Genomic DNA, 20,433 nt, shown 5'->3' on the forward strand with positions numbered 1-20,433 from the left:
TGAAAATGCTTTTCACTTTGCTACAGATGTTTGACATTTCTGGATCATATTTACACCAAATATTTGTTTACTTAGCTTCCTTTTCCCATTTTCCCTTCTATATAGTTTACAGTGCTCAATATAATTTCAATCAAAAGCAAGAATGTATACCGTGAACAAACATGAATGCTCCCTGTCAGTCAGAGTTGTTGTAAGCCAGACATGATTATGTAAGATCCTAGAACCATCTGAGGCTCTCCTTTTCATATTGTTAAGTCAAGCTACAGCTGATTGTAAAATCAGACACATTATTCATCTTCTTGTCATTCTGCAATATCTACAAATATCACAATCAGTCAGCTTTCAAACAGTTTGTATTTTGTCTATTAATTATTATGTAATATATAATTATAATCTAACATTTGTGAAAAGCATACTTATGGAACAATTACAATTAATTCTTGTTTTTAGATATATTTTGATCACAGTTGATTTAAACATTTTTTGCTATCTTTGTTTTGTTTTTGGAAATTTCTTTATTAAGTAAAATGTACTTACTAAGTAAATATTGTGTTTTGGGCCAGGAGATTTCCACGGTTCCCCACTCCATTGAGTTCTGGCCTTAAGGTTATTTGTGTTTTAAAACTTAGGCCTTTTTGAAGGATTCAAGCTGTTTCTCAATTGCATTCTGGCAGTCAGATCCTCTGTTATGTTTCTTCTCAACAGCCTAATTGTGATTGTGTGTAACTCTGAGATGAGCCTGAGTTTCTAGTAGAATTCCTGTTTCATGAGGGTCAGTGAATATTTAGCATTTCATTCTGAGGACTTTCTTACTTATATAGGCTTGTAATTTGTGTGTCTTATTTAACTTAATTGGTCTTCTATTTATTATTATTATTAGTTGTGGTATTGTATGAGGAAGTCGGGAGTGGCAGAGAAGTATGTAAGAGTTGTACAGGATATGTACAAGGGAATGTGACCGTGGTGAGCTCTGCCGTGTCTAGGATTTAGGAGTGACGGATGCATTCAAGGTGGAGGTGGGATTACATCAGGAATTGGCTCTGAGCCCTTTCTTATTTGCAATGGTGATGGCAGATAAGTTTAGACAGGAGTCCCCATGGACTATGATGTTTGCTGATGACATTGTGATCTGTAGCGATAGTAGAGAGCAGGTTGAGGAGACCCTGGAGAGGTGGAGATATGCTCTAGAGAGGAGAGGAATGAAGGTCAGTAGGAACAAGACAGAATACATGTGTGTAAAAGAGAGGGAGGTCAGTGGAATGGTGAGGATGCAGGGAGTAGAGTTGGCAAAGGTGGATAAGTTTAAATACTTGGGATCAACAGTACAGAGTAATGAGGATTGTGGAAGAGAGGTGAAAAAGAGAGTGCAGGCAGGGTGGAATGGGTGGAGAAGAGTGTCAGGAGTAATTTGTGACAGACGGGTATCAGCAAGAGTGAAAGGGAAGGCCTACAGGTCAGTAGTGAGACCAGCTATGTTATATGGGTTGCAGATGGTGGCACACTGACCAGAAAGCAGGAGACAGAACTGGAGGTGGCAGAGTTAAAGATGCTAAGATTTGCATTGGGTGTGACAAGGCTAGTCAGGATTAGAAATGAGTACATTAGTGAGTCAGCTCAAGTTGGACGGTTGGGAGACAAAGTCAGAGAGGCGAGATTACAATATGCTCTCATGTTTACAATACAGCTCAAAGTCAACATTGGCTAAGGGACAAGTGCAATATGATGTATGTATGAATGGAAAACAGTGTTCGGCTGTCATGGACTATTTTGATACTTGTTTTATTCCCTTTTTATATTTTAGTGTTAACTTGAGTGATTGTGTTTTAAGTTTGTTTTTGCATTGGAAATTGCACCTTAATTTCGTTGTACAATGTCTTACTGCTACAATGACAATAAAGATTTTGATTTTTGATGCTGTTGGTTTGGACATATGCAGAGGAGAAATGCTGAGTATATTAGGAGAAGGATGCTAAGGATAGAGCTACCAGTTAAGAGGAAAAGAGAAAGGCCTAAGAGGAGGTTTATGGATCTGGTGAGAAAGGACATGCAGGGGATGGGTGTAACAGAACAAAATGCAGAGGACAGAAAGATATGGAAGAAGATGATCTGCTGTGGCAATGCCTAATGGGATCAGCCAAAAGAAGAAGAAGAAGATAGATAGTGTAATGGATAGCAGGCCGGAATAGATTTCGTTCCCATAGGAGGCCTAGGTGGCAAAAAAACAAAAAAAAAAAGGTAGGAAGCCTCCTGCCAACACAAGCATCTGGACAGAGGATGCCATATGAGTAATAAGTACACTGGCACCCCAGGAGGAATTAATGGAGGAATGTAACCTGGCCAGGAAACCAGCTTAAAGGAAGGACAGGGGGAGGAGGATTGTTATGTTACCCCAAACTGTTGGGGTTATAGTTATAGTCTGAGGTGTATGGAGTAAGGAAAAAAGGAGACAGGACTGTTCCTAGCGGTGCTCCAGTGCTGCTCACATCCACATCAGAGACTCCCATGAGTCTCCCAAACTGAAATCTGTTCAACAGATAGTCCATTATCCAGGACACCATATCCTCATCCACTTGCATATCTCTGAGTTTACTGCTTAGCAGGGATGGCTGGATGGTATTGAAAGAACTGGAGAAATCAAAAATTATAATCCTCACAGTGCTGCAAGCTTGGTCCCAGTGAAAATAAACCTTTAAAATATTTGAAACTAATTGTAAATACCTTCTCCAATATTACAAGGCAAAATAAGATCTGATATTATCTCTACTGAAATTAAGTGATCTGAAGGGCATACTTTTCAATTTAGAAAGTCGTGTTTTTATTGATATCAATGTTTCCAATGCAGAAATATCATTATTTCTGTTAAACAAAATCTATTTAGTTCCATTGCTTTCTAAACTTGAAAATATATAGCATTTCAACATACATAAATCAAAAGAAGCACAACAATGGTTATTGTTGCCTGCAAAGTTTTTGGCCAACTTTTTATAATTGAAAAGTCTTTGATCAAGTCCTCAAAACTAATCTGGCGTGACAAATCTGCTTCTATACTTAGCCAAGACAAGACATCCTGCCTGTCTTGTCATATAATTGTTCTCTTGGGATTTTTAATATCCTTGAGCTGAGAAAATGAATGCTCAGCTGTGCAATTTGTGGCCACTAAAGTTAAAAATATACACCAGAAATTCAACTAAAAGTTAAATTCAACTGAAGTTGATTGTGATAGTGAAAGAGTTAAGGGTGTAATAGATTGGGGATGAATATCTGTGGTTCCCCTTTCCCTAGGGCTGATTTTGGAGATACTAGTTTTACACTGTACAAAATCAAGTTTTGTGCTACAGCAAAATTGTTTTATTGAAGTGTTGGCGTAGCTGTAATGAATATTTTAAACATTTTAATCATTTAATCAATGATTCTCATTTACGGTGGGCAACTGTCACACACTTAAAATTCTGTTATAATGTACAATGCACAACAGAATTAGTTTCAATTTTTGAAAATGTTACCATGAAAACAAAATACATAGATGACATATTTTGGAAAAACTTCTTAATAACATAAAAGGAAAGAACGGAAGACAAAACAGAAATAGCTATTCAGTCATTTTGAAGGGCCATGTCCCCTGGTAAAGAAATGCACGATTACTAGAATAAACCAAAGATATATGGATAATCCAAAAGTTCTACTGCTGAAAATATTGCACTGTGATATGTCCTTTTCCTGATGTCCCAGTATTAATGGTCTGTGGATTCAAAGCTTGCCCTGGTTTTTATTATTAGACTTCCCTTGCTAACATAGTAGCCAAGGTCGTTCTACTTTTACTTAGCAATCTTGCCACCACTTTGGCTCAAGGGACAAATGCAGAAATAGAGCTCATATCCTACCAACTTTTAGAATTGCATGTCCTCCTTGTAAAATAATTTTAGACTAAATCTTTACAGAAAAAAATATATCACAGTTGTCGATATTAGTGGCATGTGCCATCAAAAGGCACTTCATTATTTGAAAAACACAATAAAATCCTAAACAGAAATTGTGAAACAATAAAAGAAAAACTATTATAAGAGGTTATCAAGATAGGTAAAGAAAGATACCCTCAAATACCTGATAGTAGATGAATGAAAAAACAATGAGAAGACACTGAAAGCAGCAGTAAAAGAAGTAGTAGTAGCAACAGGATTGCCATGTGGACAGAGTACAGTGAAATCCATGCAACACATCACCAAAGATATTATGGAAGGAATGTCTCAGCAACTAACAGAAGTTGAAATTGGCCTCAGTTGAATTTTGCCAGATAGAAAAATGGCAAAAGTAAAGTTGTGCTGCTAGTAATAAGATGGAGGAGGTGGATTGTGTGGTCAACTCAAAGTTACTTGGGAGTTCTTTGCATTCAATGAACACAGAAGAAGTAATCCAGAAGTACACAACAGTTGGCTTTAAATTGTTTCATCCTGCTAATGATAACTGAATAAAGAAGGAATGGATGTGAGGGTTTTAGGGAGCTGTGGTGGGCTGGCGCCCTGCCTAGGGTTTGTTACCTGCCTTGCATCCTTTGTTGGCTGGGATTGGCTCTAGAAGACCCCGTGACCCTGTAGTTGGGATATAGCGGGTTGGATAATTGATGGATGGTTTTGGGGAGAGATAGTGGGAGGTAAGTAGGTAAAATTGTTTGATGAGAAAGTGGCCAAGCCAGCCAGTGCAACAGCTACAGTAAAATGAGTAGTGAGGCTCATGGGGCAGATAATATTTCATTATTGTCTGATTTAATTAACTTTAATAGCTCATTTGGTTGAACATCTTGCCATTCATTTAATTGTGGGCTGTAGTGAATGACAAGAGATGCTTTGTTAAAGAATCTACTTTTAATATACATACTCAGTTAGACTACAAATACTAAAGCATGTGGGGGAAGATGTTCCATGATGGATAACAAATAAAAGTGGTGAAGAATATGAAGGGACAGATTATAGAGAAATATTGTAAATTATTCAACCGCATTTTATATATAATACTTCACTGTACCATTAATCAATGGTGATAATTTATAATTTATCTTTAAAGTTATAATATAGGAATATGTTTCAGAAGATAGATGAGCTGCCATATAACGTCTCTCTAAATTAAATGCCTACCCTGTAATACAATGCATATATGGATGTAGTTATTTTACACTATATATGCTTTCAGATTGCTAAATTTACAAATTTGGTGTTAGTGTCATATTCTCATCAACTCTGGAAGTCATTAGGACAGGTCATCTCTCTAGTAAGACCCCTAGCACTCTCAAACCATCCTCTATTCCAAAGTGTCAGATTTCCTGATGATGTTTAAGAAGTTGGCATTTTTGTACAGTTTTGACATCTACGTTCTGCAGTGATCCATCCATTCATCCATCCTCTTTTGCTTATGATCGGGTCGCGGAGGCAGCAGCTTCAGCAGAGATGCCCAGACTCCCCTCTCCTCTGCCACTACTTCTAGCTCTTCCAGGGGAATCCCGAGGCGTTCCCAGGCCAGCTGGGAGACATAGTCCCTCCAGCGTGTCCTGGGTCTTCCCCGTGCCTCCTCTGAGCTGGACGTGCCCGGAACACCTCACCAGGGAAGTGTCCAGGAGGCATACTGATCAGATGCCCGAGCCACCTCATCTGACTCCTCTCGATGCGGAGGAGCAGCGGTTCTACTCTGAGCCCAGACACCTGCGCAGGAAACTCATTTCAGCCGCTTGTATTTGCAATCTCATTCTTTCGGTCACTACCCATAGCTCATGAACATAGGTGAGGGTAGGAACATAGATCGACTGGTAAATTGAGAGCTTTGTCTTACGGCTCAGCTCCTTTTTCATTTCGAAAGACTGATGCAGAGCCCGCATCACTTAATTCAAGAAATAATAAAGCGAAATACACATAGAAAAGACCTACATGTAGCAGCAGCAGTGTCCAATCTTCTCATTCATCAAAGGACAAAGAAAACCCTTTACTTTTTTCTATTTAATTTGGTCCACTTATTATCCTTTGTTATCCCACCAAACTTTCATCCAGTAAACACTTTGTGGCTTTTATCTTTTGTCCCAAAGGTGAGAACTGTTATAGCTTCATAAAAGGATGCCAGGTTCTTAAATTTAAAATAGTTCAAAGCCCTTTTAAAAATCTACCCAAAAACTATAAATATCATTTCAACACAGTCACATAAAAGCATGCTAATGTGTAACAAAACATTTCTTTCTATGAGAAGATGCATTCCTTTGTACAAATTACCACATTTAAAACAATATTAAGAATAATGTATGTAAATTATATTTGAGACCCAGCCCAAATTGTTGGGAAAACCAGAAAATCGATAACATGGCCCATATGCATACACCTGTATGATAATAGTGGGTTTTACTGTCAACAACATACTAGGGTTTTTTGATATGAATGGTAACAACCAATTATATTCTAATGTGTTTGCCATTCTTTTATATAATGCTGGGGTCATAAATTAAATGAGGTGTGTCAATAGTCTTGCATACAGTAGTCCTGTAGGGCAATGTGGGCACTGTTTATTCTGCTAGGCTTTAGGGGCACATAAGACCTGTGATGGCAGCAGATTTACCAGACTTCCAGCTGCACAAAAACCCTAACTTAAATACTAAAGCTACATTCTGGAAAGAAAACTCTTCACACCAGGATCTGCCTTTACTTCATTGGATAATAAAGGTGTAAATCAGAGGTGATGTGGCATCTTTGTCGAGGCTGTCTCTCCAACAAAAGAGTGCGAAAATAATCTCCAGGCAGGACAAAGACCTCAAGGGATGAATATTAGGATGGACAGAATAACTCGCCTATTAGAAGACCCTGGTTTTGTAACTGAAAGTGACATCAATCCAGTCAGTAAAAAGTTAAAAATTCCTTTATAAACTAGCTGTACCCTACAGGGATTTCATAGAATGGCAAGTTAAAACTATTTCACGAAATTCTCACTTGACACACTCACTGAAATCCCAGGTGGATTCTAAGAGAACTCCAGGATTCTTGCCAGGGCACTCTGTTAACATTCACAAAAATTATATTTTAAAATCCTTCTCTCAGAAACTGACAAATTGTGAGCCGCTCTCTTCCTGGAGAGCTGGAAAGGTGACTCATTCTTCCATTTTGTGGAAATGAAGGCTGAGGTCCAGTGTGCCTAGCTAAATAATGAGCCCTCTTTCCTGAGGAGCAGCCATTATTCAAGAAAGGAACGTCTTGATTGATGCTTTTCTCCAAGAAGTTGCAGAGAAGACAGCAGATGGTGAGTGGGGAAGGCAAAGCATATCAAGGACAAGGAAAATTAAGCAAAAAGAAAGAGTGTAATCTAACGTAGTAAGAAAACTTGGATCAACAAAAAAGCAACGACTCCACAAAACACTGGATAACATCAAAAAAGCCATAGTATCGTAAAACTAATTGTCTATGCCAAGATAAATTAGGACTCTGAGTAACCAGTAAACAGTCAGCCTATATATTGCATGTTTGTCTGTCAAATCTGTCTGCATCCAGTCTTATTTTTCAATATACTGTATATACCGTCACAGGTAACTTTATTAGGTATACCTGTTCAATTGCTTGTTAACATATATATTTAATCAGCCAATCACATGGCAGTAGACAAATTCCTTATCATAAATTTTTCATGAATCAGGGCCTTTAATCCAGTGACTTATACTCATAATTAGCTGTAATACAAACTGAATACCATATGTTGTGCACTCTATTTAACCAGCTAGTCGAAGAGTTAGCTTACAATGATGGTGATGGTATAATTACAATTATATCATGACAGTCCTATAAACACAAATTCATAAGTTTATTATAAGTACCTGAAATACACAAACTGGTCTAATATAATTGCAAAATTCAGTGAACCTGAACTATAAAGATTACCTTTAACCATTTATGCATGATTCCTGTTTACTTTGTATACAAAGAAGGTAATGTTACCATCCAATCAAAGCACATCATAGTTTTCCAGCTAGAGACTAACTATAGAGATCCTCAAAGTGCACCAGGAATGAACGTGAAGAGTGTTGTTAATTAAGTCATAGTGGTGGAAGTTGACATTTTTCAAGTTTTCACACAAGATTTAATGTAATCTCATTTGTTGTTATTGTTGGATTATTGTTTATGCTGTAGCCTATTATCACCCCCCACTCTCCCCCCAAAACATCTGACAAGTCTGTATCCAAGAAAAAACTTTCTGGACACCTAAGTCAAATACGTGAGTCAAGGTTTGGAACGGTGACAAATTACCCGCACAAAAAACAAACAAACAAAAAAAAAATAATTAGAAATTATTTTCAATAATCACATTCTGCTACTTAATATCAGAAATGTTATAATTTGTTTTATTGGTCCTTAAATTTCATTGGCTTTGATTTTGATTGGTGTAAAAACAGGTTAATTTTAAGGTCAATTATCAATATTTTATTCATGTTATTCACAGTTTTTTTAATGCTTTTTTTCTTTACAATTTTGATTTTAAAATAGTCATATAGTATAATATATATTCACATTGCTCTGGGGTCATACCCTAACCCAATCCCTAACCTCCAGGACACAAGCTAGCCAACTTAACCACTGTGCTACTTCACTGCTGTGATGTTAAACTTCTCATTCAAAAATAGCAATTGAATAAGTCAAGTTTAAAGCGATGTTTGCAAAGAAACTAGATTACTGTTATACTTTCAGTAGCAGTTCTGCATATATGTTGAGATCATTTTAGAGTTGCACCAACTGGGTTTCTCCATGGTCAGTTCTGAATACTATTTTTTTCTATTATGAAAAGCAGCCAGTCTGAATTTGCTTGTTATGTTTAAGCCCTTTCTTTGAGTCAAAGGTCAGTTCAAAAGAAACCAGTGAGAACTTGGACAGTGTAATTGAGTTTACTGAGCAACTACTAAAACACATTTTGTCAGCTTGAGCATTCCTTAATTAACAAGTGAACTTTAAAGTACAAAACTGTTATTTTCAAAATAATGTGTCAAATTGCTGGGGTTTCATTTTTCATTTTATAAATATTCAGTGAATGTGGCTCCATCCAGCAATCTGTTTATGTGTTGGTTAATTACTTTAATATTAATAAGCAAATCTACAGATAAAATAAAAACAATTCTTTCCCACACAGTAATATGATACAATGCCATGCATGCACATCTATGGTTGCCTCTTCAGGCTCAACTGAGATATGTACTGCCACCACAGGTTGAAAAGGGGCACTGGCGCTAAACTTATCTTCTATTTCCTCTGCAGTACAGAGAAGACATCCAGTGAGGACAACTGGCTCTTCCTCTTCTAACCCCCCACGCATTTCATTTTGAACAGAAAGGACCACAGGATAGATGTCCTATCTGATGGCCAATGACTTTGGAATTTTCCATTAAATCTGCACCCTTAACAGGCATTTTTTATTTATTGAATTAAAGAAGAAGATCAGGTTGGCTCCCCAACACACATTTGTGGATCTTGGAGTCTATTTTATTAGACCATAGCAGTCATATTTCCTGCAAAAACGTGAAATCCAACACAACCCACATGCAAAAATGCCACTCTGCAAAATCAGGTCACCTTATAGGCATCAGTGTTCAAATCTCCAGTCTGGTCAGTGTGTAAGGTTCGCATGATCTCATTGTGTCTGCATATACTTTAATCACTTCCAATTGTTGTAAATGCTTCACAGCTTTTTGCTTCTTTTTATTTCTTGTTGAAGTAGTAATCAGTGAACTTATTCATGCCAAATCTACAGCCCACAGACAGGAAGGCATTTCCTGCTTTATCATATCCACAAATGACATTTTCTCTTTTTATCCACAGGATCATTAGCACTACAGGTCTAAGAAAGTAGCAAGTCAAATATTGCTTAATTTCTTTAGTGGCAGATGTCGAGACTTAGAAATGAACTACATGTGTGAGAATCTTACATTTTCCCCCCAAATCACAAAACCAGATTCTATGGAATATTATTTTCTTCAAAAAATTAGTAAGAGGTTTCTAAAAATAATCATTTTTCCACTGTGGTAACAAACAAGTGTAACATTAGAAAAACATAGAAAGTAGAATGGGAAAATCATTATTCAATTCTATAAAAAGTATAAACTCAATATAGCCAGAACATAAACATTTTCGACAATAACCATAGGAAGTGATTGAGTATCTGTAAAATTCCCCATTAAATTGATTGAAATGCATACAGTGAGAAATGAAGTAAAGCAATTACAGTAATCCCTCGCTATATCGCGCTTCGACTTTCGCGGCTTCACTCTATCGCGGATTTTAAATGTAAGCACATCTAAATATATATCACGGATTTTTCGCTGGTTCGCAGCTTTCTGCAGACAATGGGTCTTTTAATTTATGGTACATGCTTCCTCAGTTTGTTTGCCCAGTTGATTTCATACAAGGGAAGCTATTGGCAGATGGCTTAGAAGCTACCCAATCAGAGCATGTATTACATATTAACTAAAACTCCTCAATGATATAAGATATGCTTCCCGTGCGGTACTTGAGATTGTTTGCTTCTCTCTATCTTTCTCACTCTCTCTGCCTGACGGAGGGGGTGTGAGCAGAGGGGCTGTTTGCACAGAGGACACAGAGGCTCCTCTACAAAATGATGCTTTATCGTGGTGCTTCTGTATACTTAAAAGCACGTATTGATTATTGATCATTATTTGCTTTTCTTTGCAAGCGCTCTCTCTGACATTCTCTGCTCCTGACGGCGCTCCTTTATGACGGCGTTCCTTTGAAGATAAGATATGTTTGCTTTCTTTTAATTGTGAGAAAGAACTGTCATCTCTGTCTTGTAATGGAGCACAGTTTAAACGTTTGACTAAAGGGTGTTATTTCATGTCTAGAGGGCTCTAATAATGTTAACAGGGTGGGAGAGTTTATTATTATTAAAATATATAAAAATAACCATACAAACATATGGTTTCTACTTCACGGATTTTCACCTATCGCGGGGGGGTCTGGAACGCAACCCTCGCGATCGAGGAGGGATTACTGTATATAACTATCAAGCTCTAGGTACCTAACTCCCTGATAAACAAGGCTTCAGCTGGGAGAGATTTTTGCTATTTCTGCATTGGTGGGAGGATGGGATAGCAGGCTGCTTGCTGCCTGGGCTTATCAACATATTTACAAGACAAAAGACGTTGACGGAAAGGTGTGAGAGGATTTAAGGTGGGCCGGATTTATAAGTTTGTTCATAAGCTTTGGTAATTCTAGTATTAAATAAATAAATATATACATAGGTAGATCCATCCATCCATCCATTATCCAACCCGCTAGATCCTAACTACAGGGTCACGGGGGTCTGCTGGAGCCAATCCTAGCCAACACAGGGCACAAGGCAGGAAACAAACCCCGGGCAGGGTGCCAGCCCACTGCAGTACATAGGTAGATAAGTACATAAATAAATAAATATACAAACACTGTTTGGTGTGAACGCACACCAGAGTGACTATAAAGCAAGAAAATTAAAAAGAAGGAAAACTTCTGACTTGGTAGTCACAGACATAGTGAGGTCTTCTGCAGACATTGTTGGCATTAAGGATCCCCTGTAAAGTTACTTGACACATTTCAGCTGATTGGCTAAAATTACACTGTTAGTTTTTGATTGGACTTACTGTAAAAGGAAACATAGTTTATAAATGCTTAATAATCCGTTAGAATGTTTGAGTGATCAGATTTTTATTTTCTGTTTTTTGTCATGTAATGAAAAGAATTGTCTATCTTTTTTTGTGTGGTTTTTTCAATAATCTTGTACTATCTGAGGATCAAATTGGCCAGAAGGCAAACTGCTTCATGGGATGTGGTCGTTTGATGCACAGGGTTGTGTTGAGCATTGGATAATCCATGGTTGTGGTAATGTGATTTTAGCAGCCACTTTGTTCCACTGTAAATGCAGGTTTTTTCAATCTTTATGAAATAGCTAGGGTGAATCTTTGTTACAAAAACGTACCTGCAAAATTTTTTATTTAGATTTTGTTACTTTGCCTTTCCTTTTTGTATTGTTAATGTAATTATATTTTTAAGAGTATGCAATCACTGGTATAATCAATTATTCTGTGATCTGACTCACTGTAAAAAATATTTTAAAAGAGCTTAGTTAACTGTATGAATGTTTGAGTGATTAGATTTTTATTATCCTTTTTGTCATACAAAAAGAGTGAATTGTCTTCAAAAAATGTTTAACTGCTGTAAGGTTAAGTTTAAAGATTGATGTAAATGTTGAGTGATTTAGTGTAGAAGCCATTTCTTTCAGAAATAGAAAATACAATAAACAGAGTAAAACTTTAAAAATTATGCCAGCTGCATCATATTTAGAAAAGTGGACTGTCTGGTTCTCTTCTTTTCCTCGCAGCAGGAAAAGTGTCTCTGCAAAGTGATTTTTTAGAAGACTTGCTGCACTTCAATCACACATGTCGGCTTTGGCAATCAGCTGCCTCATCTAATCCTGATTATGGTTGTGTGAGATGTCCCTGTTCCAAAAGAAGAGCAATTCTCATCCGAATAAAAACACTCCATAATCAACCATATACTGTACAATTGTTGTTTCTCAATGCTAACTCATACAGCTTAAATACTAAACAATTACAATATGTTTTAAAAGTGGTAAATTCATTTAGCTCAACAAAATTAATGAGTAGGTCTAGATTGTAAATATATAAACAATATTTTTAATCATAAACAGCTTATCAAGAAATAAAGGCAATATTTTTTTTTTTCATCTGAAAAGGACCTAGGATTAAAATGTTAATTTGTAGTGAGGGAAGAAAATAATACTTTCTATCTTTAGGCATTTTTCTGCTCTATTTTTTAACATAACACAGATAAAATCAATACTTTATTTTTTTAAGGTAATGTGTATGTTTTTAAGGTGTCTTACTTTGCACATTGTCATAGAATAAATCATTTATTAATAAGAAAGTACTATTTTAACCTTCAGCCCAAATGGATGGAAATCTTAGCATGATCAATTTGCACTTGTTATTGCCTAGTTTTATTGGTTCCAGTATAAAAAGTAAGTTATGATGTAGGCTATAGTAGGTAATATACAACAACAGCATACCATGTCAGCTTTTGGGAAGTGTGAGTGAGGTATAAGGAATCGAGTGATTCCACTCTGTATCATCTGTTCTTTGGATGCTTGGACAGCAGCACCATGTTGTTTCAGATCAGATATTTCTCAGAGACAGGGCTGACCCACTGTCTCCCGACAGCCTCTTTTACAGGCAGACTTGGATTAGCAGACATCACCATAGTAATGTCTACACTGCATGTATCATCTTCTTCTGGGCATTCTATATAATGTGCAATGTGATTTGTTTTCTGTCAGTATGTGAACAGCACACAAATGGTTCCTGACTGTAATGTTAGCAGCCCTTGAATTTAAACATATTCACTCTGTTAGTATAACTGGTTTGATTTTAATTGTTCTCTTGTTATTCTATGAAGTTTGAAGAACTAGTGTATATATATATATATATATATGAAATAATGTGTATGAATATATGGGCCAGATCATGTCCTTTATTGATCCATTACAGTATGCAGTACTTTAATGTACCAGTTGGGACAATTAATTATTGATTATCAAAAAAAAATAACAGGAAATGATCAAGTGCTGGTGACCAATTACTACTGTTAATAGACTTGGATTAATTTGGCTCCGCACCATTAACAATATGTTTAGCACGGTCAACTGGTTAACTGGATTAAATGAACTCATTTAGGGTTGTGATAAAAAACTTAATTGCAGAAATTTTTACCGCATTAACGGAGATTAATCAGCAGCTTCAGTAAAAAGTTAATTTTTCAGTGCTATAATAAGTGTAAACGCACTGCAAATGCAAGACATGTTTGGAGCATAAGTAAAAGGAACACTAAAATTTACAGTTGTAAAAACGTGAAGCTGGCAATTTGAGCACTTACAAGAGTGTACCTAAGTGTACTCTAGCACTGTGACATTCTTTTGAGTTAATAAAGTAAATAAAGCTATCGAGTTAACAAAAGTTTTCTTATAATCATAACCTGCATGTATTTTTCCATACAAATAACTATAAACATACTTTTGCCCACCTCTGTATATGTAATTTTCTTTATACAGTAATCCCTCCTCGATCGCGGGGGTTGCGTTCCAGAACCCCTTACGATAGATGAAAATCCGCGAAGTAGAAACCATATGTTCGTATGGTTATTTTTATATATTTTAAGCCCTTATAAACTCTCCCACCCTGTTAACATTATTAGAGCCCTCTAAGACATGAAATAACACCCTTTAGTCAAAAGTTTAAACCATGCTCCATGACAAGACAGAGATGACAGTTCTTTCTCACAATTAAAAGAATGCAAATAGATCTCCCTCTTCAAAGAATGCGTGTCAGGAGCAGAGAATGTCAGAGAGAGAGAGCGAGAGAAAAGCAAACAATCAAAAAATCAATACGTGCTTTTGCGCTTTTAAGTATGCCGAAGCACCGTGATAAAGCGACATTTTTTTAGAGGAGCGTCTGTATCCTCTAGGCAAACAGCCTCTGTGCAAACAGCCCCTCTGCTCACACCCTCTCCTTCAGGCAGAGAGAGTGAGAGAGACAGAGAAAAGCAAACAATCAAGCACAGCGCAGGAATCATATCGTATATCATTGAGGAGTTTTAGTTAATACGTAATACATGCTCTGATTGGGTAGCTTCTAAGCCATCTGCCAATAGCGTCCCTTGTATGAAATCAACTGGGCAAACAAACTGAGGAAGCATATACCATAAATTAAAAGACCCATTGTCCGCAGAAATACGAACCAGTGAAAAATCCGTGATATATATTTAGATATGCTTACATTTAAAATCCGTGATGAAGTGCGATATAGCGAGGGATCACTGTATATTATACTAGCAGTTCCCCTCAGCTCTGCCCACGTAGTAGTGAAAGAGGACAAACTTTAAAAATCAGGAAACAAAAAGGTACTGCTAGATAAGCTGAGGCATGTTACGCTCCAAAACGCAGAGGTAGACTCCCCACTTCTGACATCACGTTTCCCCCTCCCCTCGGCCTGCAGCCTCTCTCTCGGATTAGCGAGAATATATCGCTCCAGCAAGCAAACAATGATTCCTAGCGCGATGAGAGAAGTCACAAAATCAACAGGAATGTTCAAGCAAAATGTGTCTAAATCCATTAAGTACTCTCGTTCGCTAGCTAAGCGGATGTACAATATGCCCCAAGGGTGGCGCGTGAGTGAGGAGGGGCCTGCCCCAATCCCATCGGCCTGCTGCATCTCCCTCAGATTCACACAAAATAAATCAGTACCACAAAGGAACTATGATACTTAGCGTGATGAGAGAGGTCTCAAAATCGACCGGAATGTTCAAGCAAATTATAGAAAAAAACTATCTAAATCCGTTACATACTTCTCTCGTGAAAAGCGAATAGACATGCAGACAGACAGACGTTGGATTTTATATATACAGAGATTTAATCTAGAACATTTTTTCAGCTTCATTGTTTTGTGGTGTCCTGGGATCTGAAAGTGCATTGTTCATGGAAGGGGCAGGGTCAACCCTCAGCGCCACAGAATTTACATCTATCAATAGTTGGCATCTATGGAAGTTGGATTCTGAATTTCTGAACCCAGTGTGTACTTGGTGGCAGGTCCTGTAAAGAATTTCTTTTTTGTGATTTGAAAACACAAAAAGCAATTGCCTAGTGTGAGCGTATGTTACCAGCTGTAGCCTGCATTACAGTGGCTTGCAGTTCAATTTGTCTTTCAATAACTTTCACAAAGATCTGCAGTTTTGACAAATTAACCATATGTTTTGCATCCATTATAATATGTGAAATGTTAATATTACTCCACCTTTGGCCAAGCTTATCATGTGCATTTATGTGTTGTGCACATTGTGTGCTTATTCTGCAAATTTTATAAAAAAATTTGCATTCAAGAAGTGTTTAGTTAATTTACAGAGGTTGGGAAAGATACACAGGATAAGAAAGGGACTGATTAGAACAGTGACAGTTTTAATAAACAATGAAAAACGGAAATGGTTTAAACTGTTGTGAACGGTACCCGGGCACAGACAGGCGGACATGTTGTTATGACACCACCACACGTTTATTTACAAAATATTTACAAATATATTACGGTCACCAAGACCCCAGTTCCTTGGTCACAAAGACCCAGTCACGTGCACAAAACCCCAAACACTCAAAAGTCCTGGCCACAATGCCTTTCTTCGGGCCGCCTCCACTCTCCACAGCTTCGTCCTCCTTCCACCCGACTCCAGCCCTGAATGACGGAGCGGCCCCTTTATGGAGGACCGGATGAGCCCCAGGTGTTCCCGGCAATCTTCTGCCACGCCCAGCGTGGCGGAAGTGTCGACTGTCCTCCCGGCTGCTCCCCGGGCACCGTCCAAAGTCTTCCCCCCAGCACTTCCTGGTGTGGCAGGAGTGCTGGGGAAACAATCCCAAGGCATTGGGCGCCTCCTGGCGGTGGCCACGGGCCCCTACAGGGAAGAGCTTCCAAGCCCTTGACCCGTGGCTCCCAAAGCAACCCGGAAGGCGCACCCCACGTGATCCAGGCCGGGCTCTGACCCTCTTCCGGTCCCTCCTGGCGTCCCGGCGGGTCATAGCCCCTGGCATCCCTGACAGTGCCCCACAGCCAGCGAAGACCACTCGTGGGTAAGAGCGACCCGTCCCGCGAGGGCAGCAGAGCTCCGAAGCGGGTCCCACTCGAGGATAGCCGGGTCCGGCCCGCACTCCTAGCAGGGACAGGGCGGAGACACAATCCAGACACCAACCCATGGTGCATCCCTGTGCCTCGCACAGGTTGTGCTCCCCTTTACCGGCACCCGGGGCCTCCTCGGTGGCACCCCCTCCGGGACCTCCACGCCCCTTTGTTCTGAGCCACTCGTTCCCCCGTTGGCTCCTCCAGCTGCGAGCGCACCTGCGCACCGACAGAGAGATCCTTCTGCAGGCGGCCCGACATCAGAGGGCTGTTCCGCCGAAGGGTTCCTTCAACTCGCCCGGGGTCCGTCCCTACAAAAGAGAACACAGGGGCAGAACCGCTGCCAAAGCACCTAGCTCGTGCCGCACGGGCAGCGTTCCCCTCAACCGGCACCCGGCACTTGCCTGATCGGCACCCTCTCCGCGGCTTCCGTGTCCCTCGGCGATGGAGTCGTCGGCACCGCCGCTCTCTCCGCCGGCCTCAGGGATTCCCTCTGCTCTCCCAGAGGGCAGCCAGCCACACGCGTGCACCCAGCAGCGCTGTCTCACCTTATCGGAGGAATCGGCACCCAGCCTCTTAATCCTCCCTTTACTTTCGGACGCCTTGACGATATGCGGCTCCGTATTACTCAACACGAGCCCCTTTCCCGTCTGCGTCCGTAACATATCGGAGGAATCGGCACCCAGCCTCTTATTCCTCCCTTCACTCTGGGACGCCATGACGGTTTGAGACTCCTTATGGAATAAAAGGCGCCTCTGTCCGTCTGCGTCCCTATAGTCGAGCAAGACCGCAGCCGACTCGGGCGGGCGCTAGGACCCGGGCACTTAGCAGCCCGTGTCCCTTCAGCGTCCTCTCGGACTCCCCTCGCCAAGCGCATGCAGTCCAGCGGCGCCGCACTCCTGTCGGAGGGCTGCTTACTCGGAACTGCTCATTGTCTTCACAGCCTTTTCAGAGCCCTTGAATTTAAACATATTCACTCTGTTAGTATAACTGGTTTGATTTTAATTGTTCTCTTGTTATTCTATGAAGTTTGAAGAACTAGTGTATATATATATATATATATATGAAATAATGTGTATGAATATATGGGCCAGATCATGTCCTTTATTGATCCATTACAGTATGCAGTACTTTAATGTACCAGTTGGGACAATTAATTATTGATTATCAAAAAATAACAGGAAATGATCAAGTGCTGGTGACCAATTACTACTGTTAATAGACTTGATTAATTTGGCTCGCACCATTAACAATATGTTTAGCACGGTCAACTGGTTAACTGGATTAAATGAACTCATTTAGGGTTGTGATAAAAAACTTAATTGCAGAAATTTTTACCGCATTAACGGAGATTAATCAGCAGCTTCAGTAAAAAGTTAATTTTTCAGTGCTATAATAAGTGTAAACGCACTGCAAATGCAAGACATGTTTGGAGCATAAGTAAAAGGAACACTAAAATTTACAGTTGTAAAACGTGAAGCTGGCAATTTGAGCACTTACAAGAGTGTACCTAAGTGTACTCTAGCACTGTGACATTCTTTTGAGTTAATAAAGTAAATAAAGCTATCGAGTTAACAAAAGTTTTCTTATAATCATAACCTGCATGTATTTTTCCATACAAATAACTATAAACATACTTTTGCCCACCTCTGTATATGTAATTTTCTTTATACAGTAATCCCTCCTCGATCGCGGGGGTTGCGTTCCAGAACCCCTTACGATAGATGAAAATCCGCGAAGTAGAAACCATATGTTCGTATGGTTATTTTTATATATTTTAAGCCCTTATAAACTCTCCCACCCTGTTAACATTATTAGAGCCCTCTAAGACATGAAATAACACCCTTTAGTCAAAAGTTTAAACCATGCTCCATGACAAGACAGAGATGACAGTTCTTTCTCACAATTAAAAGAATGCAAATAGATCTCCCTCTTCAAAGAATGCGTGTCAGGAGCAGAGAATGTCAGAGAGAGAGAGCGAGAGAAAAGCAAACAATCAAAAAATCAATACGTGCTTTTGCGCTTTTAAGTATGCCGAAGCACCGTGATAAAGCGACATTTTTTTAGAGGAGCGTCTGTATCCTCTAGGCAAACAGCCTCTGTGCAAACAGCCCCTCTGCTCACACCCTCTCCTTCAGGCAGAGAGAGTGAGAGAGACAGAGAAAAGCAAACAATCAAGCACAGCGCAGGAATCATATCGTATATCATTGAGGAGTTTTAGTTAATACGTAATACATGCTCTGATTGGGTAGCTTCTAAGCCATCTGCCAATAGCCCCTTGTATGAAATCAACTGGGCAAACAAACTGAGGAAGCATATACCATAAATTAAAAGACCCATTGTCCGCAGAAATACGCGAACCAGTGAAAAATCCGTGATATATATTTAGATATGCTTACATTTAAAATCCGTGATGAAGTGCGATATAGCGAGGGATCACTGTATATTATACTAGCAGTTCCCCTCAGCTCTGCCCACGTAGTAGTGAAAGAGGACAAACTTTAAAATCAGGAAACAAAAGGTACTGCTAGATAAGCTGAGGCATGTTACTCCAAAAGCAGAGGTAGACTCCCCACTTCTGACATCACGTTTCCTCCCTCGCCTGCAGCCTCTCTCTCGGATTAGCGAGAATATATCGCTCCAGCAAGCAAACAATGATTCCTAGCGCGTGAGAGAAGTCACAAAATCAACAGGAATGTTCAAGCAAAATGTGTCTAAATCCATTAAGTACTCTCGTTCGCTAGCTAAGCGGATGTACAATATGCCCCAAGGGTGGCGCGTGAGTGAGGAGGGGCCTGCCCCAATCCCATCGGCCTGCTGCATCTCCCTCAGATTCACACAAAATAAATCAGTACCACAAAGGAACTATGATACTTAGCGTGATGAGAGAGGTCTCAAAATCGACCGGAATGTTCAAGCAAATTATAGAAAAAAACTATCTAAATCCGTTACATACTTCTCTCGTGAAAAGCGAATAGACATGCAGACAGACAGACGTTGGATTTTATATATACAGAGATTTAATCTAGAACATTTTTTCAGCTTCATTGTTTTGTGGTGTCCTGGGATCTGAAAGTGCATTGTTCATGGAAGGGGCAGGGTCAACCCTCAGCCACAGAATTTACATCTATCAATAGTTGGCATCTATGGAAGTTGGATTCTGAATTTCTGAACCCAGTGTGTACTTGGTGGCAGGTCCTGTAAAGAATTTCTTTTGTGATTTGAAAACACAAAAAGCAATTGCCTAGTGTGAGCGTATGTTACCAGCTGTAGCCTGCATTACAGTGGCTTGCAGTTCAATTTGTCTTTCAATAACTTTCACAAAGATCTGCAGTTTTGACAAATTAACCATATGTTTTGCATCCATTATAATATGTGAAATGTTAATATTACTCCACCTTTGGCCAAGCTTATCATGTGCATTTATGTGTTGTGCACATTGTGTGCTTATTCTGCAAATTTTATAAAAAAATTTGCATTCAAGAAGTGTTTAGTTAATTTACAGAGGTTGGGAAAAGATACACAGGAACTGTGTAGATCATTCACCTATTTAATTTTAACCACTGGAATTCTAACCATCCCTGTAATCAGGATTTGTTCAAATAAGGCAACAACAACTATCTGACACACAGTGAGTAGTTTACAGTCAGAATAGGGCCCAAGACCCCAAGAAGTAAGCCTCAAATATCTCAGATCATCAATTCAGACCGCTG

This window comes from Polypterus senegalus, chromosome 8 (assembly GCF_016835505.1).
Source record: "Polypterus senegalus isolate Bchr_013 chromosome 8, ASM1683550v1, whole genome shotgun sequence".
Taxonomy (NCBI): domain Eukaryota; kingdom Metazoa; phylum Chordata; class Cladistia; order Polypteriformes; family Polypteridae; genus Polypterus; species Polypterus senegalus.